The sequence below is a fragment of the Callospermophilus lateralis genome, unplaced genomic scaffold, assembly GCF_048772815.1.
Source record: "Callospermophilus lateralis isolate mCalLat2 unplaced genomic scaffold, mCalLat2.hap1 Scaffold_89, whole genome shotgun sequence".
NCBI classification, from domain to species: domain Eukaryota; kingdom Metazoa; phylum Chordata; class Mammalia; order Rodentia; family Sciuridae; genus Callospermophilus; species Callospermophilus lateralis.
This window is the reverse complement of record NW_027517018.1, coordinates 865,133-881,521: the sequence shown is the minus strand read 5'-3', so window position 1 is coordinate 881,521 and position 16,389 is coordinate 865,133. Positions and strand designations below refer to the sequence as shown.

Sequence of the window (16,389 nt, the reverse complement as noted above, 5' to 3'; positions counted from 1 at the left end):
GTCCATTTTATAGTAAATTATTGTTCATTCAGTGCTTGCTTCATGTATATTAAAAGAGCAATACTCATAGCAAAATAGAATTATAAGAATTTATAGAATTATAATAATTATAGAATTATAAGTATTAAGAATGAGTAACTTAGTGAGGCCCTGTCTCAAAATTAAAAAGGATGTGACTCAATTTTTAAGCACCCTCGATTTCAATCCCTGGTACCAAAAAAAAAAGGATCAGTATTAATATTTTACATAATTATAAATGTAATTAAAGTTCAGTATTAAAAATCTGTTAAGGAGAAAATAAGACAAGGGAAAATTATAACTATATAATATTGAAATTCAGTAATAAAATTTAGGTTGTTTTCTGTGTTTAATAACCTCTAAATAAAGAGAGGCTGTGTTGATGTTTCTTTAACTTAAAGAACATATCTGATGGAAGCCAACAGCCAGTATCAGACTAGCATTCCAGTTAAAAAGAAACAGTTCATGCCAGGAGGAGTAGTGCAAGCCTGTAATCCCAACAGCTTGGGAGGCTGAAGCAGGAGGAATCAGAGTTCAAAGCAAGTCCCAGCAACAGCTGGGTACTAAGCAACTCAATGAGACCCTGTCTCTAAATAAAATATAAAATAAGGCTGGGGATGTGGCTCAGTGGTCAAGTGTCACCCACCCAAAAAAGGAATGGAATGCCTCTCTTTGTGCAGAATTGATTGAAAGATTTTGAAGATATTCTACCTAGAGTAGCTAATTGATTATACTTGCTTTTCAGAAAAAGACATACAGAAATTTTTGAAAAATACCTACAAAACTATGAGCTAACCCTAAATACATATAATCACATATTGTAATATATATGAGTTACTTTAAAACTGAAAAACAGTAAAAGCTTAGTATGAAAATTTCCTATGTACACTCACTTTCTATACTCCAGTTTCCTTGATCTTTACGAGCACTCTTTGGTGGTACCGTATCTATCCTTACCCTGATTCTTATCATATATACTCGTTCAACAAAAGGATTTTGGAGCTGGCAGAATTGACTTTGGATCCAGATTCTGTCAACAGACAATGGATTGTGACTGCCACAAGTTACCTAGCATTTCTGAAGCTCAGAGCCCCCAATTAAAAATGTTGACAGTGTCTGGCTCACTCTTTTACATATTGATTTAAATCATTTAAATTGGATTAGCACAATGTCTAACATAAGGTAATGGATGGTTTTTTGCTGCTTATCTACTGTAATTATTTGGAGTTAGGTTGACTACATTTTTTTTAAGAGAGAGAGAATTTTTTAATACTTATTTTTTAGTTTTCGGTGGACACAACATCTTTATTTTATTTTTTATGAGGTGCTGACAATCAAATCCAGTGCCCTGCACATGCCAGGCAAGCACGCTACCACTTGAGCCATATCCCCAGCTCCTGACTACAATTTTTTTAAATTAATTTTTATTGTTGGTTGTTGAAAACACTACATAGCTCTTGAGATATCATATTTCACACTTTGACTCAAGTGGGATATGAACTCCCATATTTTACCCCGTATACAGATTGCAGAATCACATCAGTTGCACATCCATTGATTTACATATTGCCACACTAGTGTCTGTTGTATTCTGCTGCCTTTCCTATCCTCTATTATCCCCCCTCCCCCCTCCCCTCTTCTCTCTCTACCACCTTTACTGTAATTCATTTCTCCCCCTTATATTTTTTCCCCTTTCCCCTCACTTCCTCTTGTATGTAATTTTGTATACCCCTGAGGGTCTCCTTCCATTTCCATGCAATTTCCCTTCTCTCTCCCTTTCCCTCCCACCTCTCATCCCTGTTTAATGTTAATCTTCTTCTCATGCTCTTCTTCCCTACTCTGTTCTTAGTTACTCTCCTTATAACAGACATTTGGCATTTGTTTTTAAGGGATTGGCTAGCTTCACTTAGCATAATCTGCTCTAATGCCATCCATTTCCCTGCAAATTCTATGATTTTGTCATTTTTTAATGCAGAGTAATACTCCATTGTGTATAAATGCCACATTTTTTTTAATCCATTCGTCTATTGAAGGGCATCTACGTTGGTTCCACAGTCTTGCTATTGTGAATTGTGCTGCTATGAACATGGATGTAGCAGTGTCCCTATAGTGTGCTCTTTTTAGGTCTTTAGGGAATAGACTGAGTAGGGGAATAGCTGGGTCAAATGGTGGTTCCATTCCAAGCTGTCCAAGAAATCTCCATGCTGCTTTCCAAATTGGCCACACCAATTTGCAGTCCCACCAGCAATGTACAAGTGAACCCTTTTCCCCACATCCTCGCCAGCACTTGTTGTTGTTTGACTTCCTAATGGCTGAAAATCTTACTGGAGTGAGATGGTATCTTAGGGTGGTTTTGATTTGCATTTCTCTGACTGCTAGAGATGGTGAGCATTTTTTCATGTACTTGTTGATTGATTGTATGTCCTCCTCTGAGAAATGTCTGCTCAGGTCCTTGCCCCATTTGTTGATTGGGTTATTTGTTATCTTATTGTCTAATTTTTTTAGTTCTTTGTATATTCTGGATATTAGGGCTCTGTCTGAAGTGTGAGGAGTAAAGATTTGTTCCCAGGACGTAGACTCCCTATTTAACTCTCTTATCGTTTCTTTTGCTGAGAAAAAACTTTTTAGTTTGAGTAAGTCCCATTTGTTGATTCTAGTTATTAACTCTTGTGCTATGGGTGTCCTATTGAGGAATTTGGAGCCCGACCCCACAGTATGTAGATCATAGCCAACGTTTTCTTCTATCAGACGCCGTGTCTCTGATTTGATATCAAGTTCCTTGATCCACTTTGAGTTAACTTTTGTGCATGGCGAGAGAAAGGGATTCAGTTTCATTTTGTTGCATATGGATTTCCAGTTTTCCCAGCACCATTTGTTGAAGATGCTATCCTTCCTCCATTGCATGCTTTTAGCCCCTTTATCAAATATAAGATAGTTGTAATTTTGTGGATTGGTTTCTGTGTCCTCTATTCTGTACCATTGGTCCACCCACCTGTTTTGGTACCAGTACCATGATGTTTTTGTTACTATTGCTCTGTAGTATAGTTTGAAGTCTGGTATAGCTATACCGCCTGATTCACACTTTCTGCTTAGCATTGTTTTTGCTATTCTGCGTCTTTTATTTTTCCATATGAATTTCATGATTGCTTTCTCTATTTCTACAAGAAATGCCGTCGGGATTTTTATTGGCATTGCATTAAACCTATAGAGAACTTTTGGTAATATTTTGATGATATTAGTTCTACCTATCCATGAACAGGGTATATTTTTTCATCTTCTAAGATCTTCTTCTATTTCTCTGTTTAGGGTTCTCTAGTTTTCATTGTATAAGTCTTTCACCTCTTTTGTTAGGTTGATTCCCAAGTATTTTTTTTTTTTGAGGATATTGTGAATGGAGTGGTTGTCCTCATTTCCATTTCAGAGGATTTGTTGCTGATATACAGGAATGCCTTTGATTTATGCATGTTGATTTTATATCCTGCCACTTTGCTGAATTCATTTATTAGCTCTAATAGTTTCTTTGTAGACCTTTTTGGGTCTGCTAGGTATAGAATCATATCATCTGTAAATAGTGATAATTTGAGTTCTTCTTTTCCTTTTTTAAGCCTTTAATTTCTTTCATCTGTCTAATTGCTCTGGCCAGTGACTCGAGAACTATGTTGAACAGAAGTGGTGAGAGAGGGCATCCCTGTCTTGTTCCAGATTTTAGAGGGAATGCCTTCAGTTCCTCTCCATTCAGAATGATGCTAGCCTGAGGCTTAGCATAGCTTTAGCTATTTTCCAATAGCTTCTGTCTGTCCATTCTTGCTATGTTAGTAGCATTGTGATTGTGTAATATGTGTTCTCATGGACAAATATGTTAAGTACATTTGTTTTTAATTACTTTTGCAGTTGAGGGCACATGTAATAGATATTAATGGCAACCAAGTGGAGAACCCCATTGACATTGTCATCAATGTTATTGACATGAATGATAACAGACCTGAGTTCTTGCACCAGGTGTGGAATGGGACCGTTCCTGAGGGATCAAACCTGGTAAGTTTGAAGATAAAAATTTGAAGATGGTTTCAGGAAATGCTATATAACCAGCACCATCATATAAGCAAGAAAAGGAGAAATCACACGAGGCTTTTAGTGTCATTTTCTTTCATTCGTATGCTTTTAGGTATCATAGGAAAAATTATAGGATGAAAATGGAAAAAACATGCCTCTTACTGCCCACATGACAAATTTTTGGTAATAATATATTCACATGCTAATTTTCATTAATAGATTTGCCATGCAGATTTATAACTGAACTTCATATTGGTTAAATTATATACTTGATAAATCATTGGCACCCTGCACAATGTCTAATGTGATAATTAAGTTATGCCAACACTCTCTACTACCAAATTTTTTAAATTCTTGGGCATTTCATCAGGTTTTTTGTGTTTTTTTGGGGGTGTACTAGGGATTGAACCCAGGGGTGATTATCCCTTAACCACATCTCTAGCCCTTTTTATTTTGTATTTTGAGACAGAGTGTCTCTTAAATTACCTAGGGCTTCACTAAGTTTCTGAGGCTGGCTCTGAACTCCTGCCTCAGCCTCTCAAATTGCTGGGATTATAAGAGTGGCACATGTGCCATCTCTCTGGGTTGTTCAATTATATTGTCAAAGGCTTTTGTGGGAAACTGAATTAAATATCATTGCCAAATAATGTATGCATAAACTTAAATATTTTTTTTTTATTTTTGAAAATTGCAAATAGGTTTAACTTTTTTAATTTTTATTTATTTTTTTAGTCATACATTACATTAGAATGCATTTTGACATATAATACATTCATGGAATGTACATACATCAATCAAATTGTCTGTTCTCTTCTGCTGCCATTCCTATCCTCCCTACTCCTCCCCTCCTTTCTCTCTATCCAATCTAATGTGACACACTTTTTTAAAAATTTTTTCTCATTACAACATCATATATGTATTCTGTATAACAATGAGGTTCTCCTTCCATTTTCTGTGTATCTCCTCTTCTCCCTATTTTTTCCTCCCACCTCTCTTCCCCATTTAGTGGTAGTCTTTTTCTCACGCTCTTCCTCCCTATCCCATTTTGAGTCACCCCCCCTTATATCAGAGAATTAAATAATTTTTAACATTGATATTTTTAAGAAGCTGCAAATATCATGTATATGATTAGATTTTGGTATCCCTCTGGATAGCCTTATTTAGTACAAATTGATTTTGTCTTTTATTGGCACTTGCCCCTTAACCCTAAGATTAATTTATTCACCAGATTTGAGTACTAGTAACTGCATTAATTCTACTAACATTTAAAGACATAAGTTCAGAGAAGCATACTTCTGGCATATTTTGTTGAAAAGACATACACTGATGAAGGCATTGAAATACCATGATATATCACAATCTGAGGACAAATAGTGATTGGGTAGGTTTCCACGTGAGCTTTCTCAGGGTGGCAGTCTGAGCCTACTGTGTTCTTATGCACCTCTGTGTTTTTCTTTATGTGATTTCTTCTGCCAGGAAGTTTTTCCTTTGCCCCTGTCTTGGACCTTCCAATTCCCCACATTCTGATTCCAGTTCTGCTTGTACACTTTCCTGAAATGGCTCGCTCTAATGAAACTTTTATGTCCTTTCTCTCTTCTATCCTAACCATTTTCTTACTGGTTCTCAAGGTCATTTTTTTCAACCATCCATAATCATCATCATGTGAGTGAATTATCAAAGTACCAACTCATAGAGATTCGTGCTTCCTACATTTCTGGCTGAGCCAGCTTTTACTGTAATGAGATATCTGATTATATATGTTAAAAAAACACATTATACTCACCACAATAAATATTATTGACAGGGATTTTAGAAGTTGGGATTTTTTGATGATTTATTTGCTATAGGAGCATTCACTTGAATCGGATCGAAGAAAACACTGCTATTGTAATTAATTATATACACAAGATAGTGCTAGAAGCTGTATAATAAAGTAAAATGAGCCAATCAAGATTACTTTATTCACAACTCAGCTGCAAGCTTAACTTAGGAGTTAGGGATATGCCTGTGACATTGTACCTATTAACTTCTGGCTGCAAGTGGAACCATTTTCTAGGAAAGTTTTGCATCAGAGATGATTGAATTGAATTTGGATTTGCAGTAGTACTTTTAGATCAATGATATTTGGAATATGTATGTCTTTTCACCTCTTCCATTACTGAATGAAATACTATTCTTATATGCCAATAAACTCAGCGTGGGTGCCATATTTTATATGAGATTACAGGGTATTTTTCAATATTCTCTCTTGAATGCCAGGTTGCTCACATAGCAAGTCGATTTAGCTCTGTTCACAATCCTAATATTTCTCTTTCATTCACATTGTCATTATAAGATTCAGAAATGGGGCATCATTGTATTTTCATCTGTAAGGCTCCTATCACACTTAGCCTGGCTGTTTTATGGCAAGAGAGAGGCATGGAGAACTAAAGATAGTTTTTCTACAGTAGAGCAACCACGTTTAAAAATCAGAGACTGTATTTAGTTTAAAGGTTGAAAGCTTAAAGTTAGGCCATAATCATGGGTAAATCCATCTTCCAGTGACCAGAGAGAGGCCATTCACTGTCCTTTGGAGACACTAATGCAGAAATGAATTCCATACTACAGAACTGAGGATTAGATACAATATGCAAAATCATCTTTTCGCATTGAAATTATTAAACACAACAGTGAGTTACTAGGGAAAATTATAGAAAACCTTCAATTTTGAAAAGTCACTTAACATAGAAAAAGCATCTATCTTGGATGGTTTATGGTAATTTCTGCCTGAGGCCAGGGATAAATCGCTTTGACTTTTTGAGACCTCACACAGGCTTGAAATTCTTTTATTTCTATTAGAATTCACAGTTTACTTTTTGTCAAAAATCATTTTAGTTGTCATTCTCCCAGGGTATATGACACCTTTAAGGGATGGAAGGCCCTAATCTCTGAAATGCTTACTGAGATTCAGCCTTTGATTTTTCTTTAATCTGTTGAGTTTAAAAAAAGAAAGAAAGAAAGAAGAAAGAAAGAAAGAAAGAAAGAAAGAAAGAAAGAAAGAAAGAAAGAAAGAAAGAAAGAAAGAAAGAAATCATTTGTTTCTTAGTGTCTCCAAACCTAAAGCTTCACTACCACATTATCCAGTCTTCAGCTTTTTATCTCCATTGGACATATTACTAGGGGTGGCTTTTCCTGGCATTTTCTTTCTTTCCCCAGCCTTGTGTCTTTATTCTTGTTGCCTGCCCTTTTTGCACAGATGGTCCATGACTGACTGTTTCACCACGATTGAATTCTGGCTCAGCCCGTTCCAGCCTATTTGACCTTCATTAGCCTCTAACCTCAGCTTCCGCATTTGTAAATGGAGATCACAACTCCAGGTGTATCATGGGGTGTCTCTGAAGATTGTGCAAAGTGATGCAGGAAGCATTCAGCAGTGTCCAGTACATCTTAATGACATTTTTCCTGTTTCCACGCATGAAGACAGAATGTTTCTCATGGCAAAGAAGGAATGACACTTCCTGTTTTCCAAGCCTATTATTTTTTTAACTGTGCCCTCAACTCCTTGTTCTGCCCTGAGGGCACTGTTTTTGTTTGTTTGTTTGTTTGTTTGTTTGTTTTGTGGTGAATTCTTTATTTCATGTAACTAGTGTTTTCTCCTTGTCTTCTGAGGTTGTGGTCTAATTGCCTTTACCGTATACATCTACTAGCTAATACAAATCTGTTCAGACATCATGATTTTCTCAGTTTCACCATGCACATTTCCTGTATTCCTTCCTTCCTTCAAGCTTTGAGGACTGGTTGGGACACTCCTATTAAAAATTCTTAAGAAGGAGCTGGGGTTGTGGCTTCAATCCTCAGCACCACATACAAGATAAAGAAAGAAAGAAACAAACAAATAAATAAAGGCTCTCTGTTCATCTACAACTAAAAAAAATATTTTAAAAAAATTTTAAGAAATTGACATCAATGGCGACCTGAAGAGCTACAAAACTGAGGAGGTAAAGGTGCTTGTTTTTCATTATATACCTATTTATTCTTTTAAAATATCATACCATATGAATGTACCACCTTTTCTAAAAAATAGAGTTTTAAAACTGAACCATTAAAAAAGAATGAAAAATAAAGACTCCCTGCATCACTTCTTTCTACCCTGAGTATAATTGCATAGTGTATTTGGTGCTGTGATTCATTCCAGTTGCTGTCACTTCATAACACCAAGACCATAATCTGATTTTATTTACTATTGTATCCAAGTAAATACAGCATTGCCTGCCATATAATAGAAGTTCAGCAAATCTTTGTCAAGGGAATAACTGAATGTCTTTAACCTCCTATTTCACTGATTTCAATCCAGATCAGTGTTTTTTAAAATGTACTCCACACGTAAAATGATTTTGGTTGATACAAGTAGAGGACCCTGTAGGAAGCAAAGCCCTCAAGTCTTTTAGATGCTACTCCATCAAGTACAGATACCAGAATCCAAATATCCAAAAATTTATTATGTTTATTCTTTACAGTTATATTTATGGCATGTGAAAGCAGTTTTTCATTCATGGTACTGCTCTCATAAATAAATAAAGCTTTGAAAAAATAAGGATAAATAGGAAATGACTCATAGTATAGAATTATGAGGATATGGGAGAATTGGGAAGATGGTGGATGCATCACTGTGGTTTGAAAAATAGCTAGTTTGTGCTCTCAGTATGGTTTAATAAATAATTATAGTTACCCATGTAAATAAGAAGATGATTTTACCCTAACCTGGAATGAGTTTTCTAAGGTAATACAAGGCTGAAGGTTTTTTCTCCATTCACTCATCCATCCACAAAGTCAAATCATCCATGACTTGCTTGCTGTCTGTAGATGCCGCAGTCTCTGGCTGAGCACAAATCACGAGACACCGCACAGCTTGTAGATTCAAACAGCAATTCTTTATTCCCGAACTCACACCGGCTGTCTACAAACACCTTCTGGGGGAATCCACATTCTCTGCCCAAATCCCCCACTCCTGGGCTTCTGTCTCCCAAATATATTGTCTGACCCTAAGAACTCAAGAGGAACTCAGGCAGCAGGATATGCCCTATTCTAAAGGGGGAACACCCTAATCTCCTATTATGCTAAACCGCCCTATTCTAAAGGGGGAACACCCTAATCTCCTATTATGCTAAACCGCCCTATTCTAAAGGGGGAACACCCTAATCTCCTATTATGCTAAACTGGGGACACCCTAAACACGGACCCACCCTGGTCCTTGAGCAAGGTCACCTTTCAGGAGTCCTTCCACTAGACAGCATGGGAGTAGCTGGCAAGGAAATTGTCATACCTACTTGGCTGATGGCTCCCAGCAAGACACTGTGCTACATACTGATGAGACAAAAACAGAGCCCTGGGGATGGAAGTGTATAAGTATGTGCTCACAACACACACAAGCATGGTGGGGAAAGGACAGTATGAAATATGATAACAGCAATATAAACTAGAAAGCGTGATAGAGATGCATTGCAGTATCACACTCTTGAGGACTGGAGAGCTCTGCCTCAAGGATTTTCAGAAGTCACTAACAAAATGACTTTGAAGCTGCTTGTTCGGCAGGCTCAGAATGAAGGAAGGATATTCTGGCCAGGGTTTCTCAACCAGAGAACTATTGACATTTTTTGCTACATAATTCTTTGTTGTGGGGACATGTCCTATTGCATGTTCTGCATAATTTCTGGCCTTAATATATTAGAGGTCAGAATTATTCCTTAGTTGTGACAACAAAATTGTCCCCTGGCAGAACACAATCACCGTGGTTGAGAACCACTGGTCTAGGCAGGAGAATTGCCAAGTGCAATAGCATGGGGTCATGACAGTGCATTTGAAGATGAATATAAAAAGCTCAAAGTGTGAGGTATATGAATGACAGAGGATAGCTTTGGTAACATGAGTAAGTCACAGAGAGGAGAGGGTTGATTAAAATGTTGATGAGTTGAGAATTTATCATATCACAAAAAGTAACAGAGAAAAAGTTTTGAAGCAGAATTTCCTATGTCCATTATAATGTGAATGTGAGAAGTCAATTTGTAAGGGAGTCTAAATGTTAGCCATTCAGAACCACATACCCCATGAGCGATTTAGGCAAGAAGCTTTGAATGGTTTTGTTACTTAAAATATAGGTTATCAAACCTTCCTTACTAAATATAAGACCCTTTTACAGTTAGACATTTGAAAATGTAGATTACATTATTTACCAACATAAGAGATGTATGTTAGAAATAACAGTGTTCTCTTAAAACTTAAAAGATTTCAAGATGAGCTTGAAGCAATAGGGAATTTCAAGAATCAGCTACTGATCCCAATTATTTCAGCCTGTGCAAAATTGTATGTATTATGCCCATATAATTTTAAAGATATTCATGAAATAGTCAGGAAACCGCTCAATTTTCATATCTTATCTATTGTGAGGATTTTTTCATCTGCTAAAAAAAATAAACTCCATTTTTTTCTTTTTAATTGTTTTTTGAAAATGTTCATCTGTTTCTACAATCTAACAACTATCAAAAATTGGCATTTCAAAAGTCACAAAAATTTTTGTTTTCATAACTTTCAGTGGGGACACTGAACTGAATGCCCTGCAAAAAAATTATCTTAGTAACCATGAGAACATTGAACTAAAGCAATGCTCATGACTGAGAAAGGAAACCATTGAGAGACAATGTACACTTCTTATGCATCCTCTCAAAGTGTTGTGGGTTCAGAAAAATTTAAATGGTTCAACCAGCACTATTCGTTTGTGGGTTTTTTAATTAATTCAGTAAAATGTGGTATTTTGTCTTTTAAAAGAAAAAAAACAACTAAAATAATAACTGGTAGAGGCTGGCATTTGGGAGGCAGAGACTTAAAATCTAATGTGTGTCTGTACCTCCTACTCCTTTCTTTTTCTTGCCCTTTCCTCTAACAACTAAATCAAAAGCTACAATTTATATCTATTCCGTCCAAGCTCCAGAAATCCCTTAGGAATGGACATTCATAACGGGAGCTATATTTAGAATCAGGGGAAACCGCACTTTGCAGTGACCATTGTTTTCTTTTGTTTTTTGGTTTTGTTTCCTATGAAGAAGTGAGTCTGGTTCGGAATGTTTTTAACATTTATGAAAATGATCTATATATTTTTATCTGTGCCAACTTCTACAGAGATTCAAAATTATTTTAGATACTGTTTTTTTTTTTTTTTTGGCTAGGTTTTCCTAATATAAAACTTTGTCAGCCAGTACTTGTAGGCTTCTCAGACAATCAGAAGACTTGCTCTTAGATACATTACAGCTTGATTTGACTCCTTTCTAAAATAGTCAGTCTGGAATTTGAAAGAACTGAATGCTTGTCAGATAATAGTCATCTTCATGGAAATGTATCCATGTCTATACCCATTATAACTGTGTGCTCAAAACAGTGGACCCAATGAGTATCATGTCCAAATACCCACCCATTCGGGCCCTGCCGGCTGCCCTCTAGTGGCCATCAGGAAGTGCCACATGAATAAAGAAAAAAAAAATCTAGACAATTTGCTTTTGGTAGAGAGGGACTGATCTTTCTATGCAGAAAAAGTGGAAAAGGATTTCATTACCTTCTAGGATTTATTTAGATATTTCACAAAGGCAATATCTGAATGAAAGTTCAAATAATGCATTGTTAAAGATATCTGTAAATCCTGTTTCCCTGAATGGCCAAGAGTCAATTGCATGGCTTACAAAAGTGGTTTTATTTAAAATGTTATTTCTCGAAGCTATTGTTCTCAGTTTATTGTGCTCTTACACAGTATTAAGAGTCTGTATTTCTATAGGATAAAGACTATTTCACTATATTCTATATATAAAATTTCTAATCTGCTCCTAACACATCCAACAATCAAACTCATTTTCGGTGGAAAAAAAAAAAAACAGCAGACTTCAATTATTGGCATTTGCTACACACCATGTACTTTAAATATGATATTTAGTCAAACGTGGAGAACTAAGATGAGGAATACAGGTGTGTTTTAATGTTATGTATTCAAACTTCAATTTCTTGGTTCTGGATTTTGTATCAGTATATTATTAAAACATTTCTTTATGTTTCTTATTTAATGTTTATGGTTTAGCCAATCACAAGTTATTTTGCTATAAGAAGCAAAGCAGAGAATGGGGTCTGAAGTTTGATTGCACTAGCCACACACTTGGCAAATGATGACAGATAAGCCTGAGGGCTCACCTGTATAATGAGGAAACCTGTCACCTACAGGGATGCTGAGAGGTAGGAACACACCTAGATGGTAAAGCAGCTGCTCATTCTTCTCAATGCAGTAATTTGAACAACAGACAAAAGAATCATGTTCCAAGAAGTTCTGGCTAACTTAGGGTTATCTGTACAAATGTATTATCCAACTTTGAGAACAATATTGAATTAGTTTATGAATATTGATCTCCATTTCTTTTTCTTTAGCTTTTAAAATGTGAGGCAAATAAAATACTGACAAATAACTCACTGTAGAAGGGGAGATTGTTGCAAGATGAACATGCTTCCCATTCCCTCAAGCATCATGGGGAAACTAGGGTGTTCTGCTGCTGTGTACCTTTCCCTGACAATCCTCTGTTCCCTCTCACATGCAGTCCTTCCCTCATTCACCTGAAGCCTTGACCCCCTCTTCTGCAATCCTTGGCTGTTCAGATGCAGCTGCTTGTGTTTCCTCTCATGGTGACTGGGAGCATGGCTGCAACCCAGCAGCCTGAGTGGCCCCCAGGATTTTGTATAAATAAATAAAAAGTAGTGTTGCCCTGTGTTTTCATTCATTATCCAAGTAATATATGCTCAGGACCTAAGAAAGCCTCTCCCTTAGAAAAGCTTACATTCCAGTCAAAAGTAAATTTTGAAAAAATAAATTCTATTTCAACTTGCAATTTCTATGAACATGAAAAATGCAGAGCAAAACAGAATGGGGGGTTTCTGAGAAGCTGGGTGAGAGGGGAAAGTTGCACAAACTCATGGGGGGCAATAGAGAATGTCAGGGGACACTGACATGGAATCAGACTTGGAGAAGGCTTAGTATAATTTTCTCAGGTAATGCTTTCCTGACTCTCACTGTCAACACAATCAAGGCCAGATTATGTGCCCATTGCAAAATATACTCTATCACAATTGTCTTTTTATACTGATCATACACCATGAAGTAAAGCAAGAGCAATATATATATATATATATATATATATATATATATATATATATATATATATATCATTCATTACCATTCAACCATCACCACTACCAATTTCCAGGATCTTTGTATCACTCCTAAAAGAAATTCCAGTCCCATTAGTCATCCCTCTCGCTGTCTTCTACTCTCAGGCCCTAGCAACTACTAATTTACCTTTCATCTCTATGAATTTGCCTATTTTAAACAGTTCTTATAAATTATATAAGATGTGACCCATTGTGTCACAGTACGGGAACAAAATAGGGGCTCCATAAATATTTGCTGAACCAATGCAGAAGCAGTATAGAAAGAAAGAATTTGTGGTCTAGGAAAAGATGACAAAATTTTAGAGGTAGGAGAAACTTTATATGGCATCTAGTCCAAATATCTTAATTTTCTAGGTGAGAAAATTTAGATCTCCCAAAATTTTGGACTGACCCAGGGGTTGTCAGACATAGAGTGACAGAAGTGAGAATTAAAACACAAGGGGTTTGATTTACAATGTAGGAATTTTTGTAGACTGACTTCCCATAATAAAAGTTCCCTTTTTCTTTCACTTCATCTAATATGATGCATTGATCAGTACCTCCTTAGGTATTGGGCTTGCTTACTTACTTGTGTCTAAACATGGTTTTGTCTCTTTCTGATGTTTCAGGATGAACTTGTTTCAAGAAAAAGAACCAAATTATTTCTCAATATAACCAGGCCCCTTCAACCTCTAGTATTTGGTTGCTACTATTGTTTCTTCCTTTAAGCAGGTGTTTTGTGGAGATTTCCTACTAAAGTACAAGCCCTGCTTAATTTTGAAAGCTCACAAGCTGACAGCTCCAGGAAGTATGAGTCTAGAGTTCACTCCTTCTCAGAGAATAGCTCTGAAATGTATTGTGTCCCCTTGTTCTGATTCATTATCTAAAAACTAAAAATATATTTCACAACTAGGGACTTTAGGAACAGAACTCTATAATGCTTTTTGCTTATACATTTCTTTACATACTGGATCCACAAACATGTGAAACTCTACAGGGTATCCATATTATTCACTCTTGTTTGATATGTTTTCTCTGTGATGAAGATTGATGATCTTGAGAATAAAGATTTCTGTGATTTTTTTTTGGAAAAAAAAAAAAGCCTTACCTCTTGACCTCCACCTCAAACTCTCTATTTTATAATCATGGCAAAATTACTATTTTACCCTTCAGTTTGTGAGTCCTATACAAAGATTAGCCCGCTGTTGTTTTTTTTAATTGAGAAGTAAACCATTTTTTGCCCTCCATTCCAAGTGAAGCAAAACCCACAATCTCTTAAGTTTGTCCAAAAAGTCATACTTAATAGACTAATGATTACTTTTTTAATACTAAGAATTTATATACATTTTCATCAAACTTCTAAAACCATAGTTCTTACAGGAATATCTCCTATCAACTGAACAATAGCCAACAGATGAGTCTCACACTAATGAGATTTAAGCCCTTTCAGGGGCAACAACCAGTTTTTCCTTCCTTTTCACCAGGTGAGCACAGCCACTGTCACATTTTGGTGACTGGCCAGTGTTGAGGTCCAGGACACTGGCCACCTTGGCCTGTTGGGAGGACTGAAGTCTACATAAATTAAGGGGCAAACCCTCCATAAGGTGAGAGAGGAGTGCAGGCCATCCCAGGAGACTGGGGGCCACCTCATTCATTTCCTGGTCTGCACCAGGCAGTCATTACAGGGGGAACCTGCCAATGTCAGAGAGAACCTGATAGGTGGAAGAAGACCCCCAAAACTCCACAGGCGCCTTGGCCCAGGGCACAGCCTGTGGCTGCCTGGAGGCTAATGATGGCTGCAGGGTCCTAACCCAAGCCCCTCCCTGAAGTGCCTCCAAACTGAACCTTAAGCTTCTAGACAGCCAGATGCAGGGGTTTCAGCACGTTTTTATTTCTTTCTCTGTCTCCTTTCTGTAAGGTTTGGAATTTTTCCTGGTGGAAATTCGGGGGGTCACCCATGGCCTCCCCTCTGTCGCCTGCTCAACCCTGCATTTCCGCTTGTCCTCGGAAAATTTAGGAACCTCCGGGAAAACTTTAAAATTGAACTTCCATTTTCAAGAAGAACAAAATTTCAACATGAAGAGCTCTGGACTAACAGGGCCCAAGTGCCCTTTCTCTGGAGGCAAGGCCTAGGACAGTGCTCACCTCAGCCGTCAAAGCCTCCCTCTCACCCTGTTGCCCTGGTTCCTGAGCCTTTTCCAAAATTGCCTCTTAGTTCATGAATAATCAGCCCCGCCTTCCTAGGTGGGGCGATGCTTCCTCATGAAAAATAAACTGGACTTCTTGGGCCAGCGAAGCTTCCTCGTGAATAATCTGCCCAGCCTTCCTGGGCGGGCGATGCTTTCTCATGGTCAATGTATTTTTTGCTCTGGGCTTTAAGGAAATGAGGCGGAGCTCAGTCTCATGAATAAGCAAAGCAGAAGAGAGTGGCAGATAACGCTCTCCTACCAGGTGGGGCCCCTCACAGCCTGCTCCAGCTCTCAGTACAGAGCCCTCCAGCAGCCATTGCTGCATCTCTCCCGCCTTTCTGAGGGTCGCCTCGTGCTCCTGGGCTGGCGAGACCCACACCAAGCTCCTGCCGCCTCGGGAAGTTGGCGTCTCTGGCTGCTGCGCCTGGGTAACCCATAGGTCGACGACAGCATCCTGGGGCTTCTTGAGGCAGTGCTTCCCTCTGAGGTGAGGCGCCAACTGGGCGGGTGAGGTCCCTGGGGACCTTGGGTCTCCTAGGAAGGGCCGCTGAGCTGGGGTTCCAGAAAGACTGGAGGCCAGCTCAGTGCAGCATGGGCAGGGGCTGACTAGACCCTGGAGGGACCTGGGGTCCAAGAGAAGGACAAGTTAGGGATCCAAAGGGTAGAGCTCCACAGTGTTCCAGGGTATCTCCCATCGTTTCCCCGAAAATGAAACAATCTTTACTTTGAGTCCTCTTACTCTGTCCCTGAGCTGAGGCCCTTCTTCAGAGGTTGCCCCTGGCTGCAACAGGACCAGGGAAATCAAGAGGAAGAGGATTACTATATATTTTCTTATTTTACATCTAAGATAATGTCTTCTATTACATAGGGCAAGATGGTATTTTTAAAAATGTTGCTGGAATAACATGAGCATGGAGAA

General features: G+C 37.8%; 1 pseudogene; it reads right to left on the bottom strand.

Annotated features, from left to right (window-relative positions):
• Positions 1-15,907, bottom strand: part of LOC143390071 (zinc finger CCHC domain-containing protein 2 pseudogene) — a 30,428-nt pseudogene extending 14,521 nt beyond the window's left edge.
• Between the last annotated feature and the right edge of the window lie 482 nt (positions 15,908-16,389).